General features: G+C 37.9%; 1 protein-coding gene across 12 annotated transcripts in view; it reads right to left on the bottom strand.

Moving 5' to 3' along the window:
• Positions 1–8,851, bottom strand: part of SLIT3 (slit guidance ligand 3) — a 512,565-nt gene that overhangs the window by 383,936 nt on the left and 119,778 nt on the right. The window lies entirely within an intron of this gene.

Here is an 8,851-nt window from a genome sequence, read left to right as displayed (position 1 = left end):
CCACAAACATAACATTTCTATGTTATGAGGATAGGACACTTCTTTTTTTATACTCTAATAATCCAAACAGCTTTCTAGGAGAGATATTTCTAAAAAGAGATATTTGAACTTAATGGATACAAGTCAACTTATAAAAACAGTAAGGCCATTTTACTATTACAAATGGTTTCAATCAAAACTAGCATCTTAACAGCATAGACATTTTTGAATTAGCTGTATCATACCTACTGTTTTGGATAGAAAACTTAGAACTATTTCTATAGTTGGTTTCCATTAACTGCAAAGGATTAATATGAAGTGTTTTATTATTACAGCAAGTGGAAGTATGAACATTTTATGCACAATGAAGACAAGCTAGTTCCAACAAAGTATAGTTTAACTATAACTGAATACATATTGGCATAGAACTGCAACTGCCTAGGTCAGCATTATAGGTCTTGACCACCTGGAGAGATGTGAAGAAACTTACAGGGTAAGCAGTACCATAGCTCCTTCAGACTGAAAGAGTGAGAATTAGCTGTCATTACTGGCTGCAAACATTTAAATTACCTTGGGAACTGTTAAATGCCTCTAATTGATGGACAAAGCCTGTTTCTCCCAAGGCAAGGGGCATTTGCACCTCTGGCCTATAATTGCATTGGTGTTTCATTCTGGAGGAACTGAGCTGTTACTGACATAAGGAATCACACAAAAGCAGTTAACTGAGAAACTCCTATTTTCAAGAAAACCTCGAAAAACACCCCATTAGATGAGCCACGTTTCTTATTAAAAGAATTCTCAGTATGAGCAATCACTAATGTAAAGTATGTTAAACATTTCAGAATTGGAACAAGTGCTTAAGTCACTTCATATAATCAAAAACTTTGTAAACATGAATATGTGCAGAATCTCCTAGAAGAATATACCTGAATGTGATATTTCCTGCAAGGGCATTAAGAAGGCTGGTACTAGCACCATGTGAGCAAAACGCCAAACACAATTTAGTCAAAGCGCTGCAGCTAAACACTATTACCAGGTATAGTTTCTTCAGGGTTTCCACCTAAAAGACGACTACTTTGAACTGAAGCTCTACAGATTGAAAAATCATTATGTTACCATTTTAACCAACAGGATAAATGCAGGAGTCACGTCTAAATATGAAGATCTTTCTCATTGAAGCAGCTGGCAGGAGAGCTTATGTGAGAACTTTGGGCTTTTTTCCTAAGTTATTTACTTGAGACACAACCCTCATTTTTATTGAATAAATACGGTATTCCATACTTCATTGCAGTCTCTAAATATTAGTTTTGGTTTAGTTGTATTATTTGTATGAAGATTATTTTTGCAGTTCTTCTGAAATATATGAGAAATCAGCTCAAGAATGAAGAGTTGCACACTACATGATTACATGGGATTCAAGCATTTACAATTTACATTCTTACAGATTAGAGTGTATCAACATTATAAAGATCATGTGCCCTAAATTGCTCCTCTTAAACATTCTTTTTATCTCATTGTTAATGTGTCAGCTACGTGTTTTTGAAACATACAAAGTAAATCAATCAACAGTTAAGTACTGTCAGGATTTCAGGGCTTGTCTGTTGTCTTCTCATTAAACCCCATCCTTATTTCTTCTTTTGGGATAAAGTTTCTCTCAAGTATATTTGCCTTCTCCCGTATTAACTGAAGCTAAACAGAAACAACAGTAACTGACAGTCCAGGATATATCAGACTCAGCAACACCACACCAGTATCAGTCTCCCTATATACTCATCTCTTCTGTCAAGATTAAAAACAAAGCTTCGCAGAAAGACAACTGCAAGGGACAGTGGCCTAGATAGAGTATATAGCAATTTCCTCAGTCAGGTAGGTAAATACAAGCATGAGACAATACATAGTCTTCAGGGAAGGGTAACATACCTCTGAAATTAAAGTTAGACACATTCCTCACGCAGGCAGTCCAGCAGGAAGACGTGATGAGCAACAGCAGTACCACATGTATAAAGCTAGCTGGGGTTGCATTAAGAACCGGCAGGAGGGAGACGAACTGCAAAGAAAAGCACTGAAGAAGCAGTTCACTCTGATCTTACTAAAAGAACCCACAAATTCAAGGCATAAACATTTAGTATGCCAATCCTAAACTCATGGAACAATTCTTACTGAGGACAGAAAAACTAAGAAAATCTGCTTGCATGATAACACAAGTCAATCACGTTACTGCACCCTCAACAAGTTGCAGGCTGGCTTCTTCATGCCTGCAGTACAGCATGGCTTCACCACACATCATGAGGTTTCAGCTCCCACAATGATGCTGGGCCAACATGAAGAGTGTGGAGCTGCAGTCTCCACCAAACCTGAGGTTTTCCTACTGACACTGGGAGGGTTTGTGCAGAGAATGCCCGGTATGAAAGAAAGAAGCCAACTTCTGGAAACAGACTGAAGAACCATCAGGAAAAGAAGAATCCCATTCATTTGGCAAATCCAATTTCTACATGCTTTTGGTCTGACAAATCCTGGCCTAGATGATGTTTTTTTCTCCTCTGGATTAGCAAATCAGACACACGTTTACCCTATGCACAATGAGATCTGGTTTTGTTATCTCTAAATATTCCCCAAGTCCAGTCAGCCTGAAATTAAGTACATAAGGGCTGCATTCCCTTTAACATGAACATTTTCTCCGTGAAAGAGATTGATGGCAAAACCTGGGACCTAGACTAGCATCCTGGGACTACAGCTAAACAGTGTTTAACTCTGATATTGGATTAAGATCCCTCACAGCTAAGATATGAATGTCATGTAGAAAGAAGCTGCTTGGCCAAAGCCACAATAATCGCACTTTATGCTTAAAGAGGGAACTAAAAGAGTAAAGTGATGCTATCGGATTACTGATACACTCATCAGCCAGATGCCTTCTCCTTACCTATATGAAAAGGCTTGAAAGAAGGTTAAAAAAAAAAAGTTTTCACAGTGCGGCTTAAGTAATCACAGAATTCTTGTGTGCACACTGTGTTATTTTATTAGCTACAGCTCAACCACAGTGTTAACTATTCATGTCTCTACCCGATTATTCATAGCAACACACAACTAATTATTTACTCATAGCCAACTTTCATTTTTGTAGCCAGCTCCTGCCAATTTAACAAGGACGAGTTAAAAAACAAGATGCAGCAGGCTGAGCTGGACACAGAACAGCAATTTACACCACTTGGAAATCATAACGTGGGAGTATTTCTTAACTAACAGAAGATAATGGTCAGATTACAGCTCAAAGTAGAGAAATTTGCCTGAAAAATATGTAATATAAATCCTCTCTCTTAAAACTAGCAAATTTGGCTCTATTACATAGAGACAATGCTCAACAGCTAAATTCATAAAAGTCTCCGGTAGCTAGACTCTTGAAAAAGTGTCACTCACTGCACAAGTAGGTTATGCATCACAAATGACATTAAACCACAGTTGTATCCAAGAGACTACTGACAAAGATTGTTGTTAACCCCTGTACTTTGAAGCTTTATATAACCTTAACATCAAGCAAATATTTTGAATCAGTTGAATTTTTTATTTTTTTGCTTCAGTCTGCATTTAGTTTTTATTCCAGTACCTCACATATTTGATGGTTTGTAAGTTAAAACTAATTACATTCAGAATATATCTGCTTAAGAGTAACAAGCACTTCATTGTGGAAAAAAACCCACAACAACACAGTATTAGCTGACAAGTTCAGGAGACAATTCAAGCTGGAAAAACTAAGTCTCAGCACCACTTGACGTTCTTGGGATAGCTTTCTTGCTCCTACAAACACTTTCCTAGGCAGCGGGGTAAGGGGTGGATTTCCTCCTGCTTTGTAAGTATTGGTGACTTCAGAAGGATCGTTACTGTCTGCTCCATTTGATGTCCAATCCTGTTACATACTGTCTTGGACATTCCATTTTACACTAAAAGTCCACTGAAAGCCAAACCGGATACATAGAGCATGCAAGAACTAGTGAGAGCATGGCACTGAAAGTTTTGCATGCGATGTCCTGCATTGTAAATCTGAATCCCTAACAGAGTTTAAACCTGTGAAAAGCAAAGGGAATTTAAATAACGATTCAGTTATGGGAGCAGGTGGTTGTTCAACTTGAATGTTCATCCTGCTGTTAACAGCTTACACATTTATACTACAGTACACCAAACGGTAAAGCGCCAGAAAGAATATAAGGTGTTAACAACCACTACAAAATATTTCTGTAAGGGTACATTTCCTCCATTTCCCATCAACATAAATTCTGACAACAAAAAAACAATATTAATCCATGCATTCATTCATCTATAGCATCTGCTTTTAATCTACACATTAAAAGATGACTAAATTTCATTATTAAGTTTTTCTTATTAGTGATTGAATCAATATTTCTACCCCATTTTATACAGTCAACTCATGAGTTTCCTGAAGCTGATTAAGTTTATTCAGATATGTCAAAAGGAGACTAATTTCTATTTAAACAAACATACAACGTCGAGTGTTCTGCTTCACGGAGACTTCACTGCACATCTGCATCTCTTTAAGTGGAATCACTTTGTTAGCAGGAAGGCCTTCAGTTCCCATCTACCAGGCTGAACCAAGTTTGTTCCACAGCAATTCACCATACTGTTGGGTAAAGTACACCCATATAACTGAAGACCATTTATTAGCAAAAAAACACACAGTGCCAATGGCAATGCAATGGAATAGTTTTTTTCTGATTTTTTTTTTTTCTGAAAAACTCTACACTTACTAGAGATGCAAATTTTCCATGGTTGCAAGGTCTTTGGTAACATTAAGTAGCAGATGAATTTGCAAGCCTCTCAGAACACATCAAAACATACAGCTTCACACTTCATGACAGCGTAACTGCTGGGCTGTTGTTAAAACATTTTTCATCCAAATCCAAAATTATCAAAATTACCATGACTGGTAGGGCAAGGGGGAAGGGACTGGCAGCAGCATTCCTTACCAGCATTCAATTGTTATCATTCAAAAATAACAGGGACATTTTGCAGACAGAAAGCCTATGAGCAGCAGCTTTACTGTCATGGGCACGCAGAACTGGGCTTACAGATATGTTTCATTGTTTCATTGACAAAGGAGACTTACAGGCTACCCTGAAATTCCTCTGCAGTTCTACAAGTTAAGAAAGGAACTGCAATGCAAATTCACAATGACAGGAGGGATTGAGCACCCGATCCCTTTGGTGAGTTAGATAGACTGCCCTTTTTCCCCTGCCAGAGATTACAGCCCTGACAGCAAACACAATCACATGAGCTCTCCATAATCCCTGCTGCTACAAAGACAAGTGGGTTTGTTCAAGCCTGACCTATTGGCTGACTTTCCACTGAAGCATGGTAGGAATCACACAAAGTCCTGCTTCTGCTAAGCCTGGCATGGAAAGCAAATGACAATATCTTAATCATGGTGGCTACATTTTTTTTTTTTTTTGGAGGGGGGGGGGAACAACAACAACACAACTCTCTCACTATGCTGTATCTGAAGAACAGGAACTAGTGTTGGCAAGCAGTCGTCTTTTCCCTTTACTCACAAGATTTACTACCAGCAACCTCCCAGCAAAAGCAATAGGACACATACTGCATTGCTTTGAGGAACGTGTAGATAGTATGGAGTATTCTATCGTGCTTATTCATTCATTCCCTTGCAGATTTGATTTGTAAAAATTTCAAAGGCAATTCTTCACCTAGAATTTTGTGCTTGGTATTTCTGAGGTTTGTGGGTTTTTCTTTGTTTGTTTTTTTGTTTTTAAGTATTTTCATACATATTTAAATGAAAGAAACTAACAATTATTTTCAATAATTATTAACTGATTATTTTCAATAACTCAGTTGTCAGGCAAAAAACGAGAGTGCAAACCACAAACAATATTCTTTAGTAACTTTGAAACCCTGGTAATGTGTGAAAAGTGGTTTATACAAACAACAGCTTCTGTAGCTGCATAAAGGGAGTAAAATAGCTGACAAACGCATATCATTTTTGTACCTTCAAATAATCTGTTTTGACAGTGTCAGAGTAGAACACACACATTAGTGATTCCTCATTTGTATCAGCTCCACCGATGGAGAATCAGAGTCAATTTCCTAACTAAAGAAAACCACATGCATGTTTTACCACTTCCTGCCTTTTGGAAAAGCCTAAATCTACCTATGATTCCAAGTTTATGAACCAACTTCACTATTTCCTTTGGAAGATGACAGGAATCCACTAATGATGTTAATGACTACAAAGTTTTAAAAATTGAGACAATTACCTCTTTCAGTCTCTAAACAGGTAATCAGTTGTGACCAACTTTTCTCAATTTGCTAACAATCAGTAAGTCTTAACTAAACATTTAAAAGCATAAGGACTTCATTTAGAAGTTTAAGTAGAATCAGTATAAAACTTAAATGACACCATCTGTTCCTAGCAGACCACATTCTTCAAGTGCTGTAAGTAGAACAGGGATATATAGCTCAACCAAAAATAGAAAACTGCATGCTAAAATTAAGGAAATCTCTTGAAATTCAGCTCCAGAAATACTCTGAGGCACCTTTTTAATTGTTATCTACCACCAAAAGGTAACACATTCATTCTTTTAGTGCCTGATGTATATGCCGCTGAAGGGCAAAGAAAAAATCCCACTGTGACCGTACAGTGTGAAAAAGAACTATAAATAATGATGTATAGTAATAAAAGATCATGGTTTAATTTCAACTCGTTCAGTTAAATCAGAAAAGGTGTACAAGGATTTAAATATTTGAAGACTTAGACAATGTTTTAATAAGCTGGCAAGGTTTTTAGTTTTTTGAAAACCTACAAGGAAAAGTGTTAAAATTGAGTATTACCCTAAAAGAAAGCACTATGAATTCAGTAAGTTAGGCATAACTTATCCAAGTCTCACGAACAATTGCCTTCATTCTTAAAAAAAAATACTGAATGAGTTTCATGACGACATTCTCAAGATGACCCCTGCTGACGTCACAAGTAAAGGAGTTACGTTTTGCACGCAATGAAAACAAATTACAACCTCAGCTATATTAGAAAAGCATACACTACAGATCAAAGATGTGCACATTTGTACTACAATTGCAACCCACAATGGCATATTCTATAGCATTACAATTTGGCGTTTTGAAAAACAGTCCTCTACCAACCACAGTGAAAATATACTGCAGCATATGTCCCACCTGAAGAAGTCAGGAACTCACATGCCTCCTATTACGGTGAAAACTCATGTGCAAACACTGTAAAACATTCTACTGCTACTCACTGAGATTTTACTGAAATGAATATAAAAATTCAAGTTATAATACTTGCTATACACTTGTTTTTTACCACTCTAATCAGGCTAAGTCCTCCACTATCCTGAGCACTTGCAGTGGAATACTTCAATTCCTTTTCCCTCCAGTATCTCTTACTCACCAGCTCTGTTAGAGCATGCTTTTGAGGGGGAAAAACAACAATCAATCTTTGCTGGAAGCTTATTAGGAGGACTGACCACCAGGGAACCCAAACCGCTCATCCCTTACCTGAAATCATCACACTACATGCTTGAACTGAAGGGAGAATTTGCAGCTGATGATAGCAAGCAAAGTCTTTCTCGAAAACAAAAACCTGTCCTGTTCTTTCTGTGATTTACTTAGAGTTTCTAAACATGGAGTAAACCACGTAAATCACGACTTAGAAGGCTGGGGTGAGAGGGGTGAGGATCACACCACTCCCACTGGAGCACCGACACATTCCTGGGCAGCGTGGGGGGACAGCAGGGGCAACAGGCTGCAGGTGTGGACTAATTCTAGCAACCCAGGGGACAAGGCACTTTATAAACCTGTGCTATCACTCTGTCATCCATAAAATTTCTACAAAAACCTAAGTGATTTTCAGTACAGTGTTAGGATACACACCATATCGCAGTTACAACAACTGTTATTTCTTCAGAAATTGAAAATGATCTGAAGACACATTTGCAACCTACAAGTGGTTTAAGATTTATGAACCTACTTTACACCACTAAGGCAATACCGCAGTCAGTATGGCTTCTCAGGAGCACAGCCTTAAACTAATGGAACAAAAAGCTGTACTGTAAATGAGTATTTAATGTTACAGTTCTGATATTAACTGACCCAAATCACAGTTTGCAATGGTTTGGGTTTTTCCAAGTTAGGCCTTCTGAGTTTTCCCCTTACACATGTGCTGGAGAAGTTCCCATACCAAAATTACAGCAAATACAAAATAGACTTGAGACAGTCTATTTTAAATCGCTATATCTCCTATTATAAAGAATTATGCGCTTAAAAAAATATGTCAACACCAGCATTCAATATCCACCAGATAATGCTATCTCTAGGCACATCGAGGAAGCTGGAACAGGGAGGGGTTTATTAACCTCAATTAACCAACATTGTATTTCCATCCAAGTAGATCTTGAAACTACACAAACTCACAAGGCAATTATTCTCAGAAAATCTGCAGACTACACAAATTCAGCAGCTACGTGTATACGAGCCTCAGCCTCCAGGTAGCAAGTCTGCACATGGGCACGCACACACAGCCCCAGAGGAACAACGCTTACAGGAGGGTGGGGAAGCTGCAGGAGCAACGCTTCCACAACTGAGATCACAGCCTTTTTCCTTCTCTGCAATTTACCTGTGAAAGATTGGTTTCCTCCCCATACCAAGAAAACTTCCCTGCAACTTCACACTTCTCTTTTCCTCCAGCCAACAAATGATTCCTTGCTCAGTTACCATGTTTCTTTTACAGCCATGCCAACCTATTACTTAACTTGGTGTGAGTAACAACCACATCAAGAAAAAACACTGTCAGCTCCACTTTTGAAATAACGCTGATTAATTTATGGCATGTTAT

Source organism: Anser brachyrhynchus, assembly GCF_964034855.1.
Source record: "Anser brachyrhynchus genome assembly, chromosome: 14".
NCBI lineage: Eukaryota > Metazoa > Chordata > Aves > Anseriformes > Anatidae > Anser > Anser brachyrhynchus.
Note: the sequence above shows the minus strand (reverse complement) of the source record. Positions and strands in the feature narration are given on the sequence as shown.